This window comes from Cherax quadricarinatus, chromosome 58 (genome assembly GCF_038502225.1).
Source record: "Cherax quadricarinatus isolate ZL_2023a chromosome 58, ASM3850222v1, whole genome shotgun sequence".
Lineage (NCBI taxonomy): Eukaryota > Metazoa > Arthropoda > Malacostraca > Decapoda > Parastacidae > Cherax > Cherax quadricarinatus.
The window spans coordinates 6,504,630-6,531,640 of NC_091349.1; the positions used below are offsets into that span (position 1 = coordinate 6,504,630).

The following is a 27,011-nucleotide window of genomic DNA, read 5'->3' on the forward strand; positions in this document are numbered from 1 at the left end:
AACAACAATAACAACACTAACAACAATAACACTAACAACAATAACAACACTAACAACAATAACGCTAACAACACTAATTACAACACTAACAAGAACAACAACAACGCTAACAATAACAGCAATAACACTAACAATAACAACACTAACAACAATAACACTAATAACAATAACACTAATAACAACAATACCACTAATAACAACACTAATAACAACATGTGGCAGACGTGTCTCTCAGACAATTTCCTGTCAAGTGGCATCGAGCTGGAGGTGCCAACCAGTGTTTACCTTGGCACTGAGTGACCCTCAGGCGAGTGCCAAGCTTCAAGTGAGTGCCAAGCTTCAGGTGAATGCCAAGCTTCAGGTGAGTGTCAGGCTTCAGGTGAGTACCAAGCTTCAGGTGAGTGCCAAGCTTCAGGTGAGTGCCAAACGTCAGGTGAGTACCAAGCTTCAGGTGAGTGCCAAGTATTCAGGTGTCACCATGCACCTGCTTAGTAAAGAGTCACCTATCTCACCTCGGCTGCTGCTCTCTCTCTCTCTCTCTCTCTCTGTTTTACACAACTCATTCCTCAGACTGGTTTTCTTCAGATAACTAGAGAATGCCTCTTCCGACAGGCATCAAACCTTGTGTTGAAGGGCCTTATTAAAATAAACCTCGGCTTTCGACTTCATAACGAGTAAATAAAAAAAAATATTTTTATCAATGAGAGATAACCTCAGAAAGCCGCTTCTGCTCAACTTCCCCCTAAATAATATATCAACAGTGGGATATATCCCACTTAGAGGAAGGCTGGGGGATCTGCTCCACGTCCCTGAATCAAGAACCTCCCTCTCCCTCAATGTGTGTTCTACCTGCAAGGGAATTAAGAATCCCGTGGGAGGGGGGCCGGGGATCTGGAGTTAGTGTGCAACAGCATGCCACTTGCCAGCAGCAAGTCCTGCTGATCCTGAGTTACGTATATATGTATGTGTGTATGTGTAATCACTTATTTATCATTGCCTATTTGCATACATCTTCTTGCAGTCCAAGACTATGCAAAGTGTCCGTCTCTGTCTGTCTCCCCTGTTTCACTTGTCACCTTGTTAGGACAAGATTTATTACCATGTTACAAATTCGTAACGACAGTAGAAGTTATGCCTGTTGTCCTCCCCTCTCTAAATACTCTGTTTATCATATAATTTCCAGTGGTTTGTAGGATTTACTACCTTCTCCTTCAGTGGTCGACTACTGTCTATCTCTCTATACGAGAAATAGTCCCCCCTGGTGTCCCACCGTCTCCACTCCTGCAGTTACAACCGTGTCCCTTGTTGTCCCTCTGACAGGAAGCAAAAACAGAAGTCCTGTTTATCTACTCATCTTCCTTTTTCTACGTTATCACCTCTCCTCCTCTTCCTCGTATCATCCCACCTGCTCTAACTCTTCAACGTTTCGAAGTTCTTTTCTAGACCTGTTGATTTATTATCTCTATGTCTGCTATTCTGCAACTTGTGGGTACCACACCTCTGCTATGCATTATAATTCTGGCCTAACCATTACCGTACACAGGTTTTGCTCTTCATTTTGCCTCAACGTTTCGCCACTTATTGTTCGAAACCCGTGTCGTAAATCTGTAGCAAAGACAAAGTTCCTCTTCATTATATTTACATTATGTTCATCTGGCAATAGGTGTTTTAATAATAAGTCTCTCTCTCTCTCTCTCTCTCTCTCTCTCTCTCTGATACAGTCTATATTGTGAAACAATCTGTATTTTTCTATGTGGAATCACTTCACTTTCTCTCAGTGCCATTACATGGCCTTTATCTACAATATATTCAGTCCACCATTTTATAACTGGTGAAAATCGCCAAGTACGATAACGTACGTACGTACGTTCATGTGTTTACACACACACAGATAAGTCACTGGGATGTTAGGAAGTATTTCTTCAGTAATAGAGTTGTCAGGAAGTGGAATAGTTTGAAGAGTGATGTAGTGGAGGCAGGATACATACATAGTTTTAAGAAGAGGTATGATAAAGCTCATGGAGCAGGGAGTGGACCTAGTAGCGACCAGTGAAGAGGTGAGGCCAGGAGCTGTGACTTTACCCCTGCAATCACAAATAGGCAAGTATACATACACACACACACACACACACACACACACTGGCATTACAGCTACAGGAAATAACACAAGACAGAAGCTAAGAATACATGCAAAGGTACCAAAGGTACAAGTTAACTCAGCAGTAGCTTAAAATAACTGAGTGAGGCTAATAATCACAACCTCATAAATACTAGCGAGAGAGGACGAGGAAGCAGGGGCAGCAGGGAAGGCATGGAGGGGAGATGGGGAGGGAAGGGGAGAGGGGAAGGAGATAGGGATGGGTAGGAGGGGAGATAAGGGAGAAAGGAGAAGGGAGAAGATGTGGAGAGAGATGAAGTGTCGAGAGAATATGAGCAGGAGGGGAGATAAGTAGGAAGGATGGAGAATAAAAGAGAGAGAGAGAGAGAGAGAGAGAGAGAGAGAGAGAGAGAGAGAGAGAGAGAGAGAGAGAGAGAGAGAGAGAGAGAGAGAGAGAGAGAGAGAGAGAGAGAGAATACTTAAGTTTACTAAGGTACAAGTACAGTTTTGGATGTCTGCAAGTGTCCTACACACCAACAAGTTTAAATTACCCAAACTCGTGAAGAATGAAACAGATGAACAACGACACGAAGAAAAACCCAGAGTCACCAATAACACTTAACACTAACATCAACTATACAACCATTTTCCTTCCCTCCTGTAGCTGCCTTCGCGAGGTACTTCTTTTAAACCCTCTTCCTAAACTGGTTATGCCGAGAATGACCTTGACATGGTCAGGCAACCTGTTCCACTGCTTTACTGCTGTGTACCAGGTGTTTGTTGCCTGACCACTTACTGTAGGTGCTACACTGTTGTGTTCACTTCCTCTGGTGCTATACTGGCCTTGCTTCCTAACCTTGACAAAATTTACTGAGCAATTTTATAAATATGGTGTAATTTCAGCTTCATTACCAGTAGGACACTCCATTAGACATATATGTTGAGTATTTATTTCAACAAGATTTTTTTTTTCATTTTAGCCAATATCCGCTTTATGGAGGTCCATTTTATCAAGGGTTTACTGTATATATATATATATGTATAAAAGATGCATTTCTGTGTAACATTAAGTATTTCCAGTTGTTTATATCTTTATTCCTACAAGTACGTGTACAAGGTATACAGACCATAGCTGACATCAATGATGTACTACTATATAGAAAGCCGCTTGTTATGCAGAGCATTTACCGCAAATTAGGCGAGTTTTGTCTCCAGGATGCGACCCACACCAGTCCACTAACACCCAGGTACCTGTTTTACTGATAGGTGAACAAGGACAGCAGATGTCTTAATGATACACGTCCTAATGTTTTCCAGCCGTAGAGGGGAATTGATTCTCTGACCTCAGTGCGTGAGTTGAGTGCCTTAGCGACCAAGCTACGTTGTCTCCTAGATTCAGGTCCATGGGAACATACATACCAGGGTAAAGCGTGGTCCATGGGAACATACATACCAGGGTAAAGCGTGGTCCATGGGAACATACATACCAGGGTAAAGCGTGGTCCATGGGAACATACATACCAGGGTAAAGCGTGGTCTCTCTTTCAGTATTATTGTAAGAGCAGAATACCGTAAAGAACAAGAATAATGTACCTAACACAATATTAGAGGTAGACATAGTGTCCTGTCAGCCTCAGTGTAAACACTGTGACTCTCTCTACAGGAACTTAACCTGGCATGTTTTTTTCACTACACAATTCATTTTTAATTCTCCTGACATGTATTGGCTTCTCCTTACACTCCACATTAAGAGTATTTACCCTTTTCAGCTTGCATGTTTGTGCCTAAGAGTATGGCTTCCATTTTCCCCAAAATGTTGCAATAGTTTGTTGTCTAGTAACCATTCGTTGCAGGGTCTTGAGACCAGTGGTGGGCAGAGGTCTGGTGATGCCCGGGGCCAACTCCTTGGTTGTATGCCCCAAATTCTCAATTATAAAGCCTAGTACTGAGAAATATTATAAGAAAGGGAGATATTTTGAATATGTAAACACAGATGAAACATGAAATAAACAATTTATTCGATTTAAATATAAATCAACCAAATTTATTAAATTATTTTTCAATGGTTATTAAAGCCAGGTTAGTCAGTCGCTCCTGTGACATTCAACACCTCAGATATGTTTTTATTAATTTCAATTTTGAAAATAAAAATGTGATTATAAACAGTAATGTGTATGAGACACACAGCATGGGAGAGACATCCCTCCCATACTGCAGTAAAGACTCCACAGCATCTTTACCATCAGGAGGAATTCTATTCCCTCCAGCTCGAAGGAGCATCACAAAATCAATAATTTCGTCATATAACTGAATGGCTGCCACATCATTATCATAATAATTTGCAAAGTCTGAACATTCTTTTTTAATGTCTATCTTTCTTGTTCATCTTCAATTGGGGGTCACTATTTTCTCTAGACAGAAAGAGTACACAATGTTAAAGGAATAAAGGGCTAACCGCTGCCTCTGTAGTGCGGTAAGCCTCCAAAAATTTATTTATCACACTGAAATTTCAAAATCACTATCTTATTTCCCTCTCGAATTGGATCCCCCCCCCCATTTGGATGCCTGGGGCCACCGCCCCTTCCGCCTCCCCCCTCTGCACGCCATTGTCTTGAGACTAGCAGAGAAGTGTCATGTATATACAACAGAATCTTGCATGTCATTCACACACAGGTAGTAAAAACACTAAGTGACCCAATATACTCCACTGAAGAACCCTACCCGCTCATATATATATACTATATTATATATATATATATATATATATATATATATATATATATATATATATATATATATATATATATATATATATATATATATATATATATATATATATTCTTTCAACACACCAGCCGTATCCCACCGAGGTGGGGTGGCCCAAAAGGAAAAACAAAAATTTCTCCTTTCATATTTAGTAATATATACAGGAGAAGGGGTTACTAGCCCCTTGCTCCTGGCATTTTGGTCGCCTCTTACAACACGCATAGCTTACGGAGGAAGAATTCTGTTCCACTTCCCCATGGAGATAAGAGGAAATAAACAAGAACAAGAGCTAGTAAGAAAATAGAAGAAAACCCAGAGGGGTGTGTATACATATGCTTGTACATGTATGTGTAGTGTGACCTAAGTGTAAGCAGAAGTAGCAAGACGTACCTGAAACCTTGCATGTTTATGAGACAGAAAAAACACCAGCAATCCTACCATCGTGTAAAACAATTACAGGCTTACGTTTTACACTCACTTGGCAGGACGGTAGTACCTCCCTGGGCGGTTGCTGTCTACCAACCTACTACCTATATATATATATATATATATACTGGCTCCCTCTCTTATGCTGGAGTGGAAGGCCTCGGTCAGATGACCAAAAGCTGCAGCTGTGGGTCATCATATAACTAAGACCTGCTTCAGGAAACACTTGTCCTGTTTCCTGACAAACATTATATCTAGCATCTTTTATGTTAGGGTGACTTTGTAAATGGTCCAAGTCGGACCGAAACGTCGTCTTAAACTCCTCTTTCCCTATGTGCGGGGTATGTGTGCACCAACAAGAGTTCTGACTCTGTATTACTGACCTCTACAATTTGTTTCCTGTGGCTGGGACAAGATATACAACAGTCTCCAGAGGATTATACTATACTTAACAGTATTAAATTCCTTATACAACTCTAACGTCACCATTCCTGTGAGAGTCCCTTGCGACATCTGAAGTCTCAGATAATACATATTATAAAGGAGGTGTCGGTTAAGTAACATCTCCTGAACCCTGCTTCTTAACTATGTAGGATGTGCTTGTCGTTATGATAGTTAAACTACCTGGTATGTGGCAGCTTCCTCGATAACTTGGCACATAACACTGAGAATACTAATAGGCCTTTAATTGCTGACATCCGACCCACTGTTGTTCTTGAAGATGAGAGTGACGGACGTGTTTAAACTCCCCAACCACGGTACCGTAGCTCGGTTAGTGACGCACTCACCTGAATCATCAAGTGTCCGTGGTTCGATCCCCGGTACGGGTGGAAGCATGGGGCGTGTATCCTTAAGACACCTGCTGTTCCTGTTCACCTAGAAGTAGGTACCTGGGTGTTGGTGGACTGGTGTGGGTGGCATCCTGGGGACAAAATCAACCTAAGCTGCGGGAAATGCTCTGCATAACCAGGGACTTTTTATGTAGTATGTGACTGATTTCAGCTATGGTCTGTATAAGTTGTATCATGTACTGGTAGAAATATAGATTATTATTATTATTATTATTATCATCTGTTGTGCAACATTTGAGTATCTTTATTCTGGAAACGTTTAGCCAGGCAGTGGCTCCAATCCAGTGCAGAGAAAGATGGAAGACGAGGAGGAGTTTGAGGTAATCAGTCCCTCAGCCTATATATATATATATATATATATATATATATAGAGAGAGAGAGAGAGAGAGAGAGAGAGAGAGAGAGAGAGAGAGAGAGAGAGAGAGAGAGAGAGAGAGAGAGAGAGAGAGAGAGAGAGAAAGAGAGAGAAGTATCACCGACACTGCTCAGAAAAAGTGTTGATAATGAGTCTGTGTTATCAGAGAAAGACGAACGTGATTTGAATGACTTGAATTCATTAGCATATGTGGAAAACATAGAGGAGGAGGAGGAGGAGGAGGAGGAGGAGGAGGAGGAGGAGGAGGAGGAGGAGTAGGAGGAGGAGGAGGAGGAGGAGGAGGAAGAGGAAGAGGAGAAATGAGGAAAAAGAAGAAACGAAAAAGAAGAGCCAAATAAGATAAAGAGCAAGAATAATTCAAGCACAGTTTGTGTCACCCGAGGTGTATCCCAGACCTGCTGGATCCTCCTGTCTCAGTACATCTCTTGTTCTACTCTCCATACATCTCTTGTTCTACTCTCCATACATCTCTTGTTCTACTCTCCATACATCTCTTGCTCTACTCTCCATACATCTCTTGTTCTACTCTCCATACATCTCTTGTTCTACTCTCCATACATCTCTTGCTCTACTCTCCACTCATACATAAATCAACACTATATACACCAGTCTTCCCAGTTAAAACGCAGTAACGAAAAAAATTGAAATTCGTCCAAAACGGAGATGGTTGTTGGAGTAGTCTCCACTACTGTGCAGAATATTTGGACTAGGCTGACCCTGGATCTCGCATAAGCTTTGTCTTAATAATGTACTAGGCTCTGACTGCCTGTGTGTTGCCCACGTTCCATGAATTTCAATATTATTATTAGATCGAGGTAAAAAAAAATTTGGGTGGGTGGGTAAATTAAGCTGGTTTATGCCAGAATTCCGTTGATTTGAGTTTGTAGTGTTGTAGCGGGCATTACAAAGATGACCCTGGCATGACCAGGTAACTGACCTTGACATGACCAGGTAACTGACCTTGACATAACCAGGTAACTGACCTTGACATGACCAGGTAACTGACCTTGACATGACCAGGTAACTGACCTTGACAACCAGGTAACTGACCTTGACATGACCAGGTAACTGACCTTGGCATAACCAGGTAACTGACCTCGACATGACCAGGTAACTGACCTTGACATGACCAGGTAATTGACCTTGACATGGTCAGGTAACTGACCTTGACATGGTCAGGTAACTGACATTGGCATGACCAGGTAACTGACCTTGACATGACCAGGTAACTGACCTTGACATGACCAGGTAACTGACCTTGGCATGACCAAGTAACTGACCTTGACAAGACCAGGTAACTGACCTTGACATGACCAGTTAACTGACCTTGGCATAACCAGGTAACTGACCTTGACATGACCAGGTAACTGACCTTGACGTAAACAGGTAACTGACCTTGACATAACCAGGTAACTGACCTTGACAACCAGGTAACTGACCTTGACATGACCAGGTAACTGACCTTGACATGACAAGGTAACTGACCTTGACATGACCAGGTAACTGACCTTGACATGACCAGGTAACTGACCTTGACATGACCAGGTAACTGACCTTGACATGACCAGGTAACTGACCTTGACATAACCAGGTAACTGACCTTGACATGACCAGGTAACTGACCTTGACATGGGCAGGTAACTGACCTTGACATGGTCAGGTAACTGACCTTGGCATGACCAAGTAACTGACCTTGACATGACCAGGTAACTGACCTTGACATGACCAGGTAACTGACCTTGGCATAACCAGGTAACTGACCTTGACATAACCAGGTAACTGACCTTGACATGGCCAGGTAACCGACCTTGACGTAAACAGGTAACTGACCTTGACATAACCAGGTAATTGACCTTGACATGACCAGGTAACTGACCTTGACATGACCAGGTAACTGACCTTGACATGACCAGGTAATTAATACTGTCACAAGCGGAGAATTAATTTCCTATTTTTTTCACCTCATTTAAGGAACGTACACACACACACACACACACACACACACACACACACACACACACACACACACACACACACACACACACACACACACACACACACACACACACACACACACACACACACACACATGTCGACACAAAAACGTACACAAGTGTACTTACCCGCCACAGCAGCAGAAAATTCGCAAAAATCACCCCCCAATATGCAGTTGAGATCACTAGGTTGGTGGACATTAACAAGCAGACAGTTCCACAATTCCTTCCACATTACGGTTCACTGACGCCACAAAATATACCACAAATCCTCGGCCATGGGGATAAAAAAAAAAACTTCTGGTCAGCCTCATTACCGCAGATTCAATTTCCTGTCCACAAAAATTTTTAATTTCCTCTCGAAAAAGCCATCAGCCCCGCATATATTGTCCTCCTGGGGTCGGGGTCGGGCACACATTTCGTCCCTAGAATGCCATAATCATCACTAAGTATGTCTATGCACAGTATAATCCATTATAGAGGTGGAAAAAATGGGGTAATGGAAGGAGAGAGAGTAACAACATCCTCCCTCTACCACACCTCAGATCACACTGGTCTGGGGGTTGCCTACTACCCACACCACATGTCCTAATATATTGTGTCCACCATATCCGTCCTGCCCCAAACTGAAGCCAGATTTCAAAACTATACATTGGAAGCCATTGACGGACACTCAGAATAATCATCTGGTAAAATGGTTTAGGGATATGCGAGACGAGTAGCGGTACAGAGTAATGTAGGCAGAATCATGGGAATGATCACTGGGTATGTTGCTAGCCATGGCACATGCCCAGCAGTGACGCCACACTCAACCTTGCTTCCTACTAAATATATTTGGAGAAGCACATGTCAATATTTAGTGTATTTATGCTTTCCCCGTTGATTCCATGTTAGTGCCAACATGGGGGATTGCTTTCTGGATGAGTTAACGTCGTTTTTAATGGATTCTTCCTCTGTTTTAAGCGGTGCAAATTATATTTTTAGATATGCTTGAAAGAGGATCCCTGTAGTGCTTGGCAGGGTTGGTTATCATTCAAGGTTCCTAGGCGGCAACTTGATGGTAATTAAAACGATTCTCTAGATCGGCTTCACACCTTCAGCCTTGGTGTGTCTTATTACTCAAGAACGATTCTGCTGCTCGCCTTCAAACCTTCAGCCTTGATGTATCTTATGCCAGTCTATCATTTTTACACATGAAAATACCAGTTATTTGCACATCCTGACTATTATTAAATTGTAACTGTAAGGGAACCAAGACTCTTCACCATCCTCTCTTTATATATTCGAGCAATTACCAGCAGTCCCCTCGATGTCTTCAAGAGAAAACTTTAAAATTTCTTCAGGTCAGTTCCTGATCAGCTAGGCTGTGGTGCACATACAGCATCATACATACCACCGCACTAACAGTCTGGTTGATTAAATCATCCATCTTCAGGCCTGGTCTGGGGCCGGGTCGAGGGGGCGCTGATCCTCGAAATCATCACCGGGTAAACCTGCCAATTTTAAAGGAAGCCTTACATTTTCCGTGGATAATCTGAGAATGGGTCTTCCGATAGGCTTAAAACTTTTAACGCTGATGCATCCACCCAATATATTGGTTCTAGACTAAGTGTAAATGTGTTGATTTTTTATCATGATTTAAAAATTGGAATAATTTGTTTCCAGGTAATCAAATGATTAGTTAATGGAGTTTGACGTGTATCTACTATACGAGGGTCATTAAGGCTGTTTGATTGGTTAATGGAGTCTTAAGTCTACTACACGAGGGTCATTAAGGCTGTTTGATTGGTTAATGGAGTCTTAAGTCTACTACACGAGGGTCATTAAGGCTGTTTGATTGGTTAATGGAGTCTTAAGTCTACTACACGAGGGTCATTAAGGCTGTTTGATTGGTTAATGGAGTCTTAAGTCTACTACACGAGGGTCATTAAGGCTGTTTGATTGGTTAATGGAGTCTTAAGTCTACTACACGAGGGTCATTAAGGCTGTTTGATTGGTTAATGGAGTCTTAAGTCTACTACACGAGGGTCATTAAGGCTGGTTGATTGGTTAATGGAGTCTTAAGTCTACTACACGAGGGTCATTAAGGCTGGTTGATTGGTTAATGGAGTCTTAAGTCTACTACACGAGGGTCATTAAGTTTGGTTGGTTAATAGGGTTTAAAGTCTTTAAGGCTGCACGTCACCTCTTTACCACAAGTCAAGAACAACTTAATACCTAAAACAGGAATTAAACTCAGCTATGTGTTTATATATACACTGAGACATACCTTTCGATGTATATACCATGTATATACTATGGTCGGTTGGTTAATGGAGCTTAGAGTCTATCTGCTACACGAGGGTCATTAAAGTTGCACCGTATAACGCTGTCACCACCAGACAATTATGTCTCAGCTGAAGGATATATAACACCCTTTCAGGGTATACAACCTGTAACTGGTATGAAGGTTAGGTCAAGTTTGTCAAAAAACAGGACAAGTGTTTCCTGACACGGGTCTAAGTCATATGATGACCCACATCTAGAGCTTTTGGTCATCTGACCGAGGCCTTCCACTGGCTTACCCCTCCACCCTTTAATGGTGGAGGGGTAAGCCAGTTCATTAATGATATAAATGATCATTATGTAAATAATTAATTTAAAATTGTTTCTTAGGTTAGGTAAGGTTAGTCAGGAAACAGGTCAAGTGTCTCCTGATGCGGATCTTATGATGACCCGCCGTTGGAGCTTTTAGTTACCTGACCGAGGCCTTCCGCTGGCTTACCCATCCACCCCTTTAAAAATTGCGGTCATATTTAGTATATTAAATTAAAGTTGTTCATCTTCTTGTTGATTCGCCGGTATTCTCCTGGCCCGGGCCTTCCCAAGTGGTGGCCCGGCCTTGGCTGCCTGTCTCGGGAGTATCTCAGACTAATGTCTGCCATGAGAGGAGGCACAAGTACCCTCTCATCTTTGGGACCAACTGTCCCCAGGCCTAGCCACAATCTAGGCCTCTCTGGTCTGCCATCCCCGCCCCAAGGGGACTAATGGTAATGACAGTCTTGTGAGCTGCAAGCTCGGGCTCGGCACCTACCCTTTTTTTGTTTATTCGCCGGTATTCTCCCGGCCCGGGTCTTTCCAAGTAGTGGTGACCCGGCCTTGGCTCCCTATCTGGAGAGTATCTCGAGACCTAAGTCTCCCATGGGAGGAGGTACAAGTACCCCCTCATCTTTGGGACCAACTGTCCCCAGACCTAGCCACAGTCCCCGCCCTCACGGGGCTCGTAGGAAAAAGCTAGGCCTCTGCCCCGCCCCAAAAAGGGCTCGTGGGGATGGTAGTTTATGAGCTGCAGATGGTAGCAAGCTCAGGCATTACGGGGCTAATTATTTCTTTTTTTTTTTTAAGATTCGCCGGTATTCTCCCGGCCCGGGCCTTGGCTCCCTCTTTAGGGAATGTGAGACCTAAGTCTCCCATGGGAGGAGGCACAAGTACCTCCTCATCTTTGGGACCAAGTGTCCCCAGACCTAGCTTCTCGTAGGGAGAACCTAGGCCTCTGGTCTGCCATCCCCGCCCCAAAGGGGTTTTTGGGAATGGCAGTCTTGTGAGCTGCAAGCTCGGGCTCGGGCACCTACCCTACCCTAAAAGGGCTGGGCATGGTGTCGATCACGTATTATTTCCCATTATTTCAGATTTATTTTATTATTATTAAAGATTCGCCGGTATTCTCCCGGCCCGGGCCTTTTCCAAGTGGTGGCCCGGCCTTGGCTCCCTCTCTAGGGAGTGTCTGAGACCTAAGTCTCCCATGGGAGGAGGCACAAGTACCTCCTCATCTTTGGGACCAACTGTCCCCAGGCCTAGCCACAAGCTAGGCCTCTCTGGTCTGCCATCCCCGCCCCAAGGGGGCATATGGGAATGACAGTCTTATGAGCTAAACGCTCGGGCTCAGGCACCTACCCTACCCTAGAAGGGTTAGGCATGGTATCGATCAAAAAAAAAAATCATTGTTTTTAATTTTAAGGAAATAATAAAATTTCAATTTAAATTTGCTATTTACTTTTAAATTTCAATAAATAAATCATTTGCTTTAAGATGCCACAAAGTGACTTTGTAAGTGACGATCTTCAACACGAGAGTCACTGAAATGCGGAAGACAACGTTGATCTTGATACAGAAGTATGCAGGTATCATACTTGGTATCAGAGAGTCGTAGGATGATAACAGTGATACCAGAGCTCTGAGAGACACCTCAGGTATGTTGATCTCTTATCATTCCTTCAGTAGCTGAGGGTTAAGGTACTCAACACGTCAGTAAGTTACTCAGTAGTTAACACTAACTATTTTAAATGTTTTTGTGAGTGTTATTGGGAGAGAGAGAGAGCGGTGGTATGTATGATGCTGTGGTGGTATGTATGATGCTGTGGTGGTATGTATGATGTTGTGGTGGTATGTATGATGTTGTGGTGGTATGTATGATGCTGTGGTGGTATGTATGATGTTGTGGTGGTATGTATGATGCTGTGGTGGTATGTATGATGCTGTGGTGGTATGTATGATGCTGTGGTGGTATGTATGATGTTGTGGTGGTATGTATGATGCTGTGGTGGTATGTATGATGCTGTGGTGGTATGCATGATGTTGTGGTGGTATGTATGATGCTGTGGTGATATGTATGATGCTGTGGTGGTATGTATGATGCTGTGGTGGTATGCATGATGTTGTGGTGGTATGTATGATGCTGTGGTGGTATGTATGATGCTGTGGTGGTATGCATGATGTTGTGGTGGTATGTATGATGCTGTGGTGGTATGTATGATGCTGTGGTGGTATGTATGATGCTGTGGTGGTATGTATGATGCTGTGGTGGTATGTATGATGTTGTGGTGGTATGTATGATGCTGTGGTGGTATGTATGATGCTGTGGTGGTATGCATGATGTTGTGGTGGTATGTATGATGCTGCGGTGGTATGTATGATGTTGTGGTGGTATGTATGATGCTGTGGTGGTATGTATGATGCTGTGGTGGTATGTATGATGCTGTGGTGGTATGTATGATGCTATGGTGGTATGTATGATGCTGTGGTGGTATGTATGATGCTGTAATGGGATGTATGATGCTGTGGTGGTATGTATGATGCTGTAAGGGGATGTATGATGCTATAGTCATTGACTTTTCTGGGTTATCCCAGATTCTTTACACATATGCTGCTATGTATGATAATCTATGTAACTGTATTTGTGTATACCTGAATAAACTTACTTACTAGTGGGAAGTATAATGCTGTGGTGGTATGTATGATGCTGTGGTGATATGTATGATGCTATGGTGGTATGTATGATGCTGTGGTGGGATGTGTGATGCTGTGGTGGTATGTATGATGCTGTGGTGGTATGTATGATGCTGTGGTGGTATGCATGATACTGCGGTGGTATGTATGATGCTGTGGTGGTATGTATGATGCTGTGGTGGGATGTGTGATGCTGTGGTGGTATGTATGATGCTGTGGTGGTATGTATGATGCTGTGGTGGTATGTATGATGTTGTGGTGGTATGTATGATGTTGTGGTGGTATGCATGATACTGCGGTGGTATGTATGATGCTGCGGTGGTATGTATGATGCTGTGGTGGTATGTGTGATGCTGTGGTGGTATGTATGATGCTGTGGTGGGATGTATGATGCTGTGGTGGTATGTATGATGCTGTGGTGGGATGTGTGATGCTGTGGTGGTATGTATGATGCTGTGGTGGGATGTGTGATGCTGTGGTGGTATGTATGATGCTGTGGTGGGATGTGTGATGCTGTGGTGGTATGTATGATGCTGTGGTGGGATGTGTGATGCTGTGGTGGTATGTATGATGCTGTGGTGGGATGTGTGATGCTGTGGTGGTATGTATGATGCTGTGGTGGGATGTATGATGCTGTGGTGGTATGTATGATGCTGTGGTGGGATGTGTGATGCTGTGGTGGTATGTATGATGCTGTGGTGGGATGTGTGATGCTGTGGTGGTATGTATGATGCTGTGGTGGGATGTGTGATGCTGTGGTGGTATGTATGATGCTGTGGTGGGATGTATGATGCTGTGCTGGTATGTATGATGCTGTGGTGGGATGTGTGATGCTGTGGTGGTATGTATGATGCTGTGGTGGGATGTGTGATGCTGTGGTGGTATGTGTGATGCTGTGGTGGGATGTATGATGCTGTACTGGTATGTATGATGCTGTGGTGGGATGTATGATGCTGTGGTGGTATGTATGATGCTATAAGAACATAAGAATGGAGGAACACTGCAGAAGGCCTACTGGCCCATGCGAGGCAGGTCCTTATCAAAACGACTACTACCTAAAGCTTCCCAAGAAATAACTCCCGTACCCAATGACACCAATCAAACCCAGCCCCTCCCACTCATATATTTGTCCAGTCTCTTCTTAAAGCTACCCAAGGTCCTAGCCTCTATCACCCCACTGGGAAGACTGTTCCACGCATCTTCAACTCTGTTAGAAAACCAGTACTTACCTATGTCCTTTCTAAATCTAAATTTATCCAACTTAAATCCATTATTCCTGGTTCTTACCTGGTTCGACACCCTCAGTACTTTATTAATGTCTCCCTTGTTTATGCCCGTCATCCACTTATGGTGGGATGTATGATGATGTGGTGGTATGTTTGGTGTCTCTTCCTGCCCAGGATACCACCTACAACAGTCTATATACATATAATATATAGCTATATATATATATATATATATATATATATATATATATATATATATATATATATATATATATATATATATATATATATATATATATATATGTATATATATATATATATATATATATATATATATATATATATATATATATATATATATATATATATATTTTACATTTATATATATTAACACATCGGCCAATCCCTACTAAGGCAGGGTGGCCCGAAAAAGAAAAACTTTCATCATCATTCACTCCATCACTGTCTTGCCAGTGGGGTGCTCTACACTACAGTTATAAAACTGCAACATTAACACCCGTCCTTCAGAGTGACGGTACTGTACTTCCCATCTCCAGGACTCAAGTACGGCCTACCGGGTTCCCTCCCTTCATAAATGTTACTTTGCTCACACTCCAACAGCACGTCAAGTATTAAAAACCATTTGTCTCCATTCACTCCTATCAAATACGCTCACACATGCTTGCTGGAAGTCAAAGCCCCTCGCACACAAAACCTCCTTTACCCCCTCCCTCCTACCTTTTCCTAGGCCGACCTCTACCCCGCCTTCTCTCCACTACAGATTTTCACATTCTCGAAGCCATTTATTTTGTTCCATTCTCTCTACATGTCTGAACCAACTCAACAACCCCTCCTCGGCCCACTGGATAATAGTTTTGGTAATCCCTCACCTCCTCCTAATTTCCAAACTATAAATTCTCTGCATTATATTCACACCACACATTGCCCTCAGACATGACATCTCCACTGCCTCCAGCCTTCTCCGCATTGCAACATTCACCACCCACGTCTCACACCCACATAAGAGCGTTGATATAACTGTACTCTCATACATTTCCTTCTTTGTTCCATGGACAAAGTTCTTTGTCTCCACAGACTCCTAAGTGCACCACTCACCTTTTCCTCTTGTCAGTTCTATGATTCACCTCATCTTTCAGGTATCTCTCTCTCTCTCTCTCTCTCTCTCTATATATATATATATATATATATATATATATATATATATATATATATATATATATATATATATATATAATTACAAACGTGATTCCTTGTACGTATTGCAAACTTGAAAAGACTCAATATGCACCAGAGAAAAACACTTACTAACCTCTCCTCCTCATCATCATCGTCTTCTTCCTCCTCCGTCTTCTTCGAGTAAAAGGAGAGAGGGAGAGAGAGAGAGAGAGAGAGAGAGAGAGAGAGAGAGAGAGAGAGTGAGAGTGAGAGAGAGAGAGAGAGAGAGAGAGAGAGAGAGAGAGAGAGAGAGAGAGAGAGAGAGAGAGAGAGAGAGAGAGAGAGAGAGAGAGAGAGAGAGAGAGAGAGAGGAGAGCAAGGAGGCGTCCCTATGTCAGCTCACGCTTCAACAATACATCTAGGAAAGCTTGCTACCTTTATCTCGTCTCCGGCAAGGCTCCTGAGATGCTGTTACCCTGCAGCAGCTCACAGCATCCAGGCATAAAGTGGAACTAAGTGCTGTGTCTCCAGCACCGTGCTGATAACAAGTGCATATACCTGCCTTTACCCTCAGGTACAGATGTTCCTGGAAATACAACTGCTCTTGTTAGGTAAGACACATATGCAACAGTTAGGTATCTTTATTTCGAAACGTTTCGCCTACACAGTAGGCTTCTTCAGTCGAGTACAGAAAAGTTGATAGAAGCAGAAGATACTTGAAGACGATGTAATCAGTCCATTACCCTTAAAGTTTTGAGGTGGTCAGTCTCTCAGTCTGGAGAAGAGTATTGTTCCATAGACTGAAGAAGCCTACTGTGTAGGCGAAACGTTTCGAAATAAAGATACCTAACTGTTGCATATGTGTCTTACCTAACAATCTGTCGGTATTTTATACCATTTTAATGTTCACAACTGCTCTTGTAGGTACAGGTGTTCCTGAAGGTACAAGTGTTATCTGAGGTACAGGTGTTCCCGGAGGTACAGCTGTACCTTTGATAAAATGGTATTCCCTATGATGAAATGGTATCCCCTTTGATGAACTGGTATCCCCTTTGATTAACTGGTATCCCCTTTGATGAACTGGTATCCCCTTTGATTAACTGGTATCCCCTTTGATGAACTGGTATCCCCTTTGATTAACTGGTATCCCCTTTGATGAACTGGTATCCCCTTTGATTAACTGGTATCCGCTTTGATGAACTGGTATCCCCTTTGATGAAATGGTATCCCCTTTGATGAACTGGTATCCCCTTTGATTAACTGGTATCCCCTTTGATGAACTGGTATCCCATTTGATGAACTGGTATCCCCTTTGATGAACTGGCATCCCCTTTGATGAACTGGTATCCCCTTTGATGAACTGGTATCCCCTTTGATGAACTGGCATCCCCTTTGATGAACTGGTATCCCCTTTGATGGACTGGTATCCCCTTTGATGAATTTAAGTACACCAAGACGTGAGTGTTGATCAGCGGCCAACCCAGAGCGCCAGTAACTCGGGCTAAACTCTACCTTACGTCTTTGCGACGTAGAGGCGAGGTTTGCGTGGCGGTTGTGGGGGGTGTCTGTTAGGTTACTCTGGCTCCCAGACGCTGACGAACACTTGATATGACTTATTAAGTTCATGTCATTAAGTTCAGGTCATTAAGTTCAGGTCATTAATTCAGCACCCTCTACCTCTTAATTGCTGCTGGAGGTGGGGGGGGTCATGAGGTGTCAAGGTAGAGCGCTAACAGAGCGTATGGGGGTACCTAGGTCTCCTGGGAATGTACAGTACAAAGGGGTGGTTAATGGGGTCCTTATTAACCGAGGTTTTATGAATTATTATGTGAGCAAATTACCTGCAGGAGGTTTACAGGGTATTACCTAAATTATTACCTGCAAGTAATTTGGGCAAAGTGGGACTTAAGTTACAGTAGGTCGCAGGACTAACTCCTCGATGCCCACTCCCTACCACTCTCAAAAATCTAGACCTGACAGTAAATTAATAATTACAATATTAAAACCAGCTACTCTGGTAAATTAAAGTTGTGGATTGTATATGATCAGGCTTGCTGGGTACACGAAAGAAATTTGTATTACCACTTATCATTTAATTATTGTAGATGGATCACACCACAACACCTGCCTGACACCTAGACCCCTACACTGGTCAGTTAGAGGTCTAACTGCAAGGACTAATGGCACACTTCCTTGTGATGGTTGTATCCCTTATCTTTTGCCATCCACACGTATTTCTTGAGGTCCCGCAAATTTCCTGTCCCAATTCTTCAGCAGGGGACATGAACACGGGTTCCTATTACAAATTCAGGCCGAAAAAAACGAGTATATGGAGAGAAAAAGAGAAGTTAAGAGTGAGATTAATAAATTGAGGAAGCCTGGGGGAATAAATGGATTTGACAGTTAAAAATAGGAGAGTAGAATTATTAAATGGAGAGTTAGAGGTATCAGAAAGATGGAGGGAATATTTTGAGGAATTGTTGAATGTTGATGAAGATAGGGAAGATGTGATTGATGGGATAAAGATAGAAATGTTAAAAGCAGGTGGGGATATAGTTTTGGAGTGGGTGATGCTATTATTTAATAAATGTATGGAAGAGGGTAAGGTACCTAGGGATTGGCAGAGAGCATGCATAGTTACTTTGTATAAAGGCAAAAGGGATAAAAGAGAGTGCAAAAATTATAGGGGGATAAGTCTGTTGAGTATACCTGGTAAAGTGTATGGTAGAGTTATTATTGAAAGAATTAAGAGTAAGACGGAGAATAGGATAGCAGATGAACAAGGAGGCTTTAGGAAACGTAGGGGGTGTGTAGACCAGGTGTTTACAGTGAAACATATAAGTGAACAGTATTTAGATAAGGGTAAAGAGGTTTTTGTGACATTTATGGATTTGGAAAAGGCGTATGACAGGGTGGATAGGGGGGCAATGTGGCAGATGTTGCAGATATATCGTGTAGGAGGTAGGTTACTGAAAGCAGTGAAGAGTTTTTACGAGGATAGTGAGGCTCAAGTTAGAGTATGTACCTGGAGTTTACCTAGAGAGGGTTTCGGCGGTCAGTGCCCCCGCAGCCTGGTCTGAGACCAGGCCTCATGGTGGATCAGGGTCTGATCAACCAGGCTGTTACTGGTGACCGCACGCAAGCTGATGTACGAACCACAACCTGGTTGGTCAGGTACTGACTTTAGGTGCCTGTCCAGTGCCTTCTTGAAGACAGTCAGGGGTCTATTGCTAATCCCCCTTATGTATGCTGGGAGGCAATCGAACAGTCTTGGGTCCCGGACACTTATTGTGTTGTCTCTCAGTGTACTCGTGGCACCCCTGCTTTTCATCGGAGGATGTTGCATCTCCTGCCGAGTCTTTTGCTTTCATATGGAGTGATTTTCGTGTGCAGGTTTGGTACCAATCCCTCCAGGACCTTCCAGTTACGAGAGAGGGAGATTATTTCCCAGTTCAAGTAGGCCTTAGACAAGGATGTGGAAAATTGCATTTATCTGAATGTAACTAATTATGTACATAAAAGTAAATGATAACAAAGATAATTATTATTTATCAATGTTACATAGACAAGTAGGAATTTGGGACACCTAGGTCGCAAAAATGTCCCCCTTCGATACCTACCACTGTCATAACCACAAGTTGCTCTGGACCTATTAATTAAATGAAATATACATCACCAGGGATACTGGTAAATATATACATTTGTGGACTGTATATTAAAAATAATAAATGGTTTTATGTATACACAATTACATAACAGAAGGAAAATATATCTTAATAACACTCACCAATTTGACTGGATATTAAGTTGTATTATACTCAGAAAAACCTCACTAACTAAATTTATGAAAACACTGGCCAGAATTATACACAAATCTAGAGAGCTTATCTGAGGTTCCTGGAGCTGTCTTGTCCAGTCGTCTGATATCTCAAGTTATGCACGAATGCATGTCCAACAATTTCGCCTCCTATTTGAGAGGTGTCAGCCCAATTTTAACCTCTAGAGCACTAAAATTCCTTCCCAATTACACTAATGTTGTATCCAATTCAAAACCAAGATGGCGAGTCTCGTCTGCGCAGACGCAGGCTTTCCGTTTTCTATGACATAAATATTATTAAATACAGTATGGCCATCTATTTACATATAAATACTGAATTTCTGGAAAATATATACAGTATTTTCCACACTGCGGCCGGCCGGAGTTTGTTGCTGAACGATTCATATTACTCCTTCCTTTAGGAGACGATTCCAGCCAGTTCTGGCTTGAGTGGCTGTTCTCCTAGTAGGTCTTACTGCGATTTCATCTTCCGGCATCACTTGGTCTGCGTTATCTTCCATATCACTCGTGTCACTTTCCCTCAGATTTTCATTTACGTTTGATTGAACACCTAATTCCAAGGGAATCAATTTATTAATTGTGCATAAACTTTCCTGGCCACGACACAACACTTTGACATTCCTGACAACACCTTGTGCATCTGGGTACAATGTCAATACTTTGCCCAGAGGCCACAATGTTCGATGTTGTTCAGTGTCAATTAACACAATGTCACCTGGTTGAATGGTCTGTCGATTTACTGCCTCTGTCGCACTATAAAAGTGTTCACGTAGTGTAAGAAGATATTCTTTACGCCACACATTAGACCAATGATCAATTACTTTATTTAACATTTTAAATTTATCACACAACACTGCCGCATCATTGTAACCTTCATCACTTTCTTCCGGATTATCTCTATAGACAGGGGCAGTTTCCAATTTCCTTCCACATATTAGGTGAGAAGGTGTTAATACATCTGCATCAGGTGTATCACTCATGTACGAGAGAGGCCTATTATTTATACGATTTTCTGCCTCCACTAACACTGCATGGAATTCTTCCAAATTAATTCTCTTCCAGTGTAGTACTTTACAGAGACACCTCTTCACTGTGCCTATCAGTCTTTCGTACAGCCGCCCCTGCCAAGGGGCTCTAGGAGTAATAAATTTCCAGGTACACCCTCGTTGAGTTAACAGAGATTGAACATCATTACTATTATTTAATTCTATCAAGTGTTGAGCACCTGCTACAAAATTTGTGGCATTATCCGAAATCATCAATCTCAGACAGGATCTCCTAGCTGCAAATTTTCGAAACACCTGTATAAACTGTTCTGCAGACAAGTCCTGTGCCACTTCTAAATGAACTGCCCTAGTAGCAGTACAGGTGAACAAACAAACATACACTTTCACTGGAACACCATTTGACGTACCTGTTAAAATTATTGGACCACTATAGTCTACACCTGTTACATCAAATGGTTTCACTAATTGTACACGCTCCTTTGACAATGGTGGAGGACCTGGGTACATATAGGATCTGGCATCCACAAGGCGACATATTACACAAGATTTAATCACCCTTTTTACACTTTGCCGTCCTTGTGGAATCCAGAAAGTTTCCCTAATATAATTTAAGGTATCTTGTACCCCACCATGCATTACATTTTTATGGGCATTTAGAACAATCAAATTTGTTAGATGATGAGTTTTGGGCAGTAAGATAGGGTGTTTAGCATAATCACCCAATTCAGCATTTTGTAACCTACCTCTGCACCTAATTACATTGTTCTCTAAATACAGCCCCAATTTCTCTATTATGGAACCTTTCACAATTTTTCTTTCCATCATCAATTTAATCTCATTTCCATAGATTTCCTCCTGTACCCTCTTTATCCAATATTCAAGAGGATGTGAAAACTTATATGAAATATTCATCTTGTTTAGAAATTTAAACACAAACTTAGTTACATTGATTAGTTTGGGTAAAGAAGAATACCTATTTATATCAATGGCTAAGGAAGGACAAACTATTGGAGCGGTGGTCACAGTAATTTCAACAGGAGCAATATACGCCTTTTGTACAGGCCAATTAGCTTTATTTACCAACCAACTAGGTCCTTTAAACCATGATACAGCATTTACAAATTTAGCATAAGGTAAACCTCGAGACAAGAAATCAGCTGGATTCTCCTCACCAGGTATATGATTAAATGTTAACATATGCTGACCCAAACTATTATACTTCTCTTGCATCTGATTAATTTCAGCGACTCTGTTTTGTATGTACACAATTTTACTGTTTCCATTATGAATCCATTGTAAGGATACCTCATTATCAGACCAAATTACAGTGTCGCTAATATTTATCTCCTGCAACTTATTTCTTATATAATTAGCTAATTTGACACCTACATAAATGGCTGTTAATTCCAACTGAGGTAAGGTGCGTGATTTAATTGGAGACACTTTAGCCTTAGACATAACAAGAGAAATAACACTATTACATTGAAGGTAAGCAACTGCTCCATATGCCAATTTTGAAGCATCACAAAAAATGTGGAGTACATTTTTCCCATTTGGATTGGCCACCTGGCATGGGAACTCCAACATTGGAATTTTTTCATAATCACCAATTAATTCATCCCACCTGTTAATGAATTCCTCAGGTAGAATTTCATCCCAAGCACATTTAAGTTTCCATGCTTCCTGAATTAATAATTTCCCTCTTATAGTAAGGGGTGACACTAAACCTAGTGGATCAAAACATTTGGAAACTTCAGCAAGCAAAACTCTCTTAGTTAATTTGTTGGGCATACTGTAATTATTAGGTTTTAACATTAACAAATCTCTCTCAGTATCCCAAGTTAAACCCAATACATTACTACATTTTGGCACTTCATCTCCAGGGTAATCTTTACTTATTTTGTCCTTTAATTTGGACGAATTACTATTCCATTCCCTCAGAGGCATATTTGCACTTTGCATTATTTTATTAGCCTCTCCATAAGTCAGTAACAGTTCCTCTTCAGTTGACGTCACACCCAGGAAATTGTCCACAAAATTGTTTGCTCATTACTTTACTCAATGAACTTTCCATACATTTAAGGTGTGCATTTATCGTCACTTGAAGTAGGAATGGACTGGATGTAGCACCAAATTATACACTCCTAAAGCGAAAGGTTTTCAGAGGGCTAAGTGGGTCACTAGGATTCTCAGGCCATAAGAAGCAGGTACAATCCCGGTCAGCCTCTTGTAAACCCACTCTTAGGAAAGCTTTACTTATGTCAGCCGTAAAGGCATAATTCTTTACTCTGAAATTTAATAAGATATCTCCTAATTTTTCCGTCAACAACGGACCTGTCATCAAACAGTCATTTAAACTAGGTACATTTTTGTTACTCCTGGCACTACAATTAAACACAATTCTCAGAGGAGTGGTCTTAGAATCCTTCTTCACTTCGTGATGTGGCAAATAGTGACCATAAATTTTGGCTTGCTCAGGAGGTACCTCTTCTATAAAGTTATTAATTAACTGCTCAGCAATTATATCATTATAGGTAGTTAACAATTCTGGTGTCTTACTCAGTTCGCAGAGCTGAGCCTTTAACTGTCCATATGCCATTCTGTAATTAGTGGGCAATTCTGGATGGGTCAGTCTCCACGGAAGTCGTACCCAGTATTGTCCAGGTTCAAATTTTACATCTCTCAGGTATTGCTCCTGAGTAAAAGAATCGTCTGGACTTTCTTCATTTACATATATTCCAATGCTGTCTAATTCCCACAATTTATGCACTGGCTCAACACCATCCTCTATGGAAGAATTATACTGGGGTACGATTTCATGAGTAAGACACACAGTTATGGTATTTGTTGTTTCCTCTAGTCATGAATTATTATTACGAGGAATCCTACCATACATTACATGGCCTCCTGCAGTCTTCAAAAGGGTGACACCACATTTCTTTACCATACCCTTTACAAAGGAGGCATAATAGTCACTACCTATCAAAATATTTATTGGGCCTACAGAATCATCACTTACACCAGAAGGTGCTAAATTTACATTATGTGAAAGTCTTTCTGTAGCTTTACTAAGCCCTACTGTAGATATTTTCTCTGGAAGTCTATCTACAATTACTGCATTAACACGTTTTTTCTCATTGCCCAACCTGACAGTTACATAAACAGTGTCATACAATTGAGCCCTTTTATCCAAGAGAAAACCAGATAATTTTAAAGTTGTGGGATCTCCCATCTGTACTTTCATACCATCAAGACATTTACGTTTTATGAAAGTACGCTGGGATCCCTGGTCCAATAATGCAGTTACATTTTTTGATTTATGCCTTTTATCATCAATTTTTACCTGTAACACAGGTAAGGCTACTTAAGCAAAACCATCATTATTAATATTAGCAGAAATTTTTACATTAGCTACTGTTGTGTCAGGATTGTCAACATTATCATTATTATCAACATTATCATATAGACCTTTACACATGACTATATGGTGTCTTCCTTTGTGACATTGATAACAGTTGTTTAATTTGGCATGACAATCCTTTACATTGTGATTACCTAAACATCAATGTTACATAGACAAGTAGGAATTTGGGACACCTAGGTCGCAAAAAATGTCCCCCTTCGATACTTACCACTGTCATATCCACAAGTTGCTCTGGACCTATTAATTATAAATGAAATATATATCACCAGGAGTTCTGGTAAATATATAAATTTGTGGACTGTATATTAAAAATAATAAATGGTTTTATATATACACAATTACATATTATTATTATTATAATCAAAGGGGAGCGCTAAACCCGTAGGATTATACAGCACCTGGGGATGTGGAAGGCATTCAGGCTTAATTCGGGGAACTGGAGCACAGATCCAATTCCCTAAATCAAGAGCCCCTCACCAACATCAAGGAACCTTCCCTGAGGGGTACACAATTACATAACAAAAGGAAAATATATCTTAATATCACTCACCAATTTGACTGGATATTAAGTTTTATCATACTCAGAAAAACCTCACTAACTAAATTTATGAAAACACTGGCCAGAATTATACACAAATCTAGAGAGCTCATCTGAGGTACCTGGAGCTGTCTTCTCCAGTCGTCTGATATCTCAAGTTATGCAGGAATGCATGTCTAGCAATTTCGCCTCCTATTTGAGAGGTGTCAGCCCAATTTTAACCTCTAGAGCACGAAAATTAGTTCCCATTGAACTAACGTTGTATCCAATTCAAAACCAAGATGGCAAGTCTCGTCTGTGCAAGCGCAGGCTTTCCGTTTTCTATGACATAAATATCATTAAATACAGTATGGCCATCTATTTACATATAAATACTGAATCTCTGGAAAATATATACAGTATTTTCCACAAAGTATGTGTAATGTCACCGTTGTTGTTCAATATATTTACAGATGGGGTTGTAAGAGAAGTGAATGTGAGGGTCTTGGCAAGAGGTGTGGAGATAAAAGATAAAGAATCAAACACAAAGTGGGAGTTGTCACAGTTGTTCTTTGCTGATGACACTGTGCTTTTGGGAGATTCTGAAGAGAAGTTGCAGAGGTTGGTGGATGAATTTGGTAGAGTATGTAAAAGAAGAAAATTAACTGAATATAGGAAAGAGTAAGGTTATGAGGATAACAAAAAGATTAGGTGATGAAAGATTGGATATCAGATTGGAGGGAGAGAGTATGGAGGAGGTGAATGTATTCAGATATTTGGGAGTGGACGTGTCAGCAGATGGGTCTATGAAAGATGAGGTGAATCATAGAATTGATGAGGGGAAAAGGGTGAGTGGTGCACTTAGAAGTCTGTGGAGACAAAGAACTTTGGCCATGGAAGCAAAGAGGGGAATGTATGAGAATATAGTTGTACTAACACTCTTGTATGGGTGTGAAGCATGGGTGATGAATGTTGCAGCGAGAAGGCTGGAGGCAGTGGAGATGTCAAGTCTGAGGGTAATGTGTGGTGTGAATATAATGCAGAGAATTTATAGTTTTGGAAATTAGGAGGTGTGGGATTATTACCAAAACTATTATCGAGAGGGCTGAGGAGGGGTTGTTGAGGTGGTTCGGACATGTAGAGAGAATGGAACAGAATGACTTCGAGAGTGTATAAATCTGTAGTGGAGGGAAGGTGGGGTAGGGGTCGGCCTAGGAAGGGTCGGAGGGAGTGGGTAAAGGAAGTTTTGTGTGCGAGGGGCATGAACTTCCAGCAAGCATTTGTGAGCATATTTGATAGGAGTGAATGGAGACAAATGGTTTTTAATACTTGAAGTGCTATTGGAGTGTGAGCAAAGTAACATTTATGAAGGGATTCAGGGAAACCGACAGGCTGGACTTGAGTCCTGGAGATGGGAAGTACAGTGTCTACACTCTGAAGGAGGGTTGTTAATGTTGCAGTTTTATAACTGTAGTGTAAGGCGTCCCTCTGGCAAGACAGTGATGGAATGAATGATGATGGAAGTTTTTCTTTTTTGCACCCTACCTTGGTGGGAATCAGCCGATGTTAATAAAAAAATAGTAAAAAAAATTATTGTATTATTCAAATTTACACATGCTGAATTTAGGAAAATCCAAAATTTTCTTCATGAGGTATATTGTAAGGGAGTGGTTAATGGGATTTTATTAAGTGAGGTACATTGTAAGGGGTGGTTAATGGGGTTTTATTAAGCAAGGTACAATGTAATGGGTGGCTAATGGGATTTTATTAACCAACATCAAGAAACCTTTCTTGAGGGCTATAAGGGGTTGATAATGGGGTTATCAAAAAGAAGCACTAAACCTACAAGGGTCATGGAGCACAGTGGAGTTATATTAAGTGAGGTATTATTGACCCAAGGCAGGAAAGGATCCCATATATATTAAGAGATTCTTAACATTTTTACAATTACAGGCACTTTAAGTAACAGAAAATTTAAATTATGATAATGAGGGGGAAGAGCTAGACCCATAAGTCATAAATAAAAAAAAAAAGCACAATACCGTGA

General features: G+C 41.4%; 1 protein-coding gene across 16 annotated transcripts in view; it reads right to left on the minus strand.

The window, feature by feature from the left end:
- Positions 1 to 9,073, minus strand: part of sif (still life) — a 1,051,963-nt gene extending 1,042,890 nt beyond the window's left edge. For 12 of the 16 annotated variants that reach the window (XM_070097583.1, XM_070097569.1, XM_070097563.1 and 9 more), the window contains exon 1: positions 8,641 to 9,071. The gene's annotated coding sequence lies outside the window, so the exon portion shown is untranslated. Of the gene's footprint in view, positions 1 to 8,640 lie in introns of all 16 variants that reach the window. The other 4 variants (XM_070097567.1, XM_070097564.1, XM_070097582.1 and 1 more) reach the window with 3 other exon arrangements.
- Between the last annotated feature and the right edge of the window lie 17,938 nt (positions 9,074 to 27,011).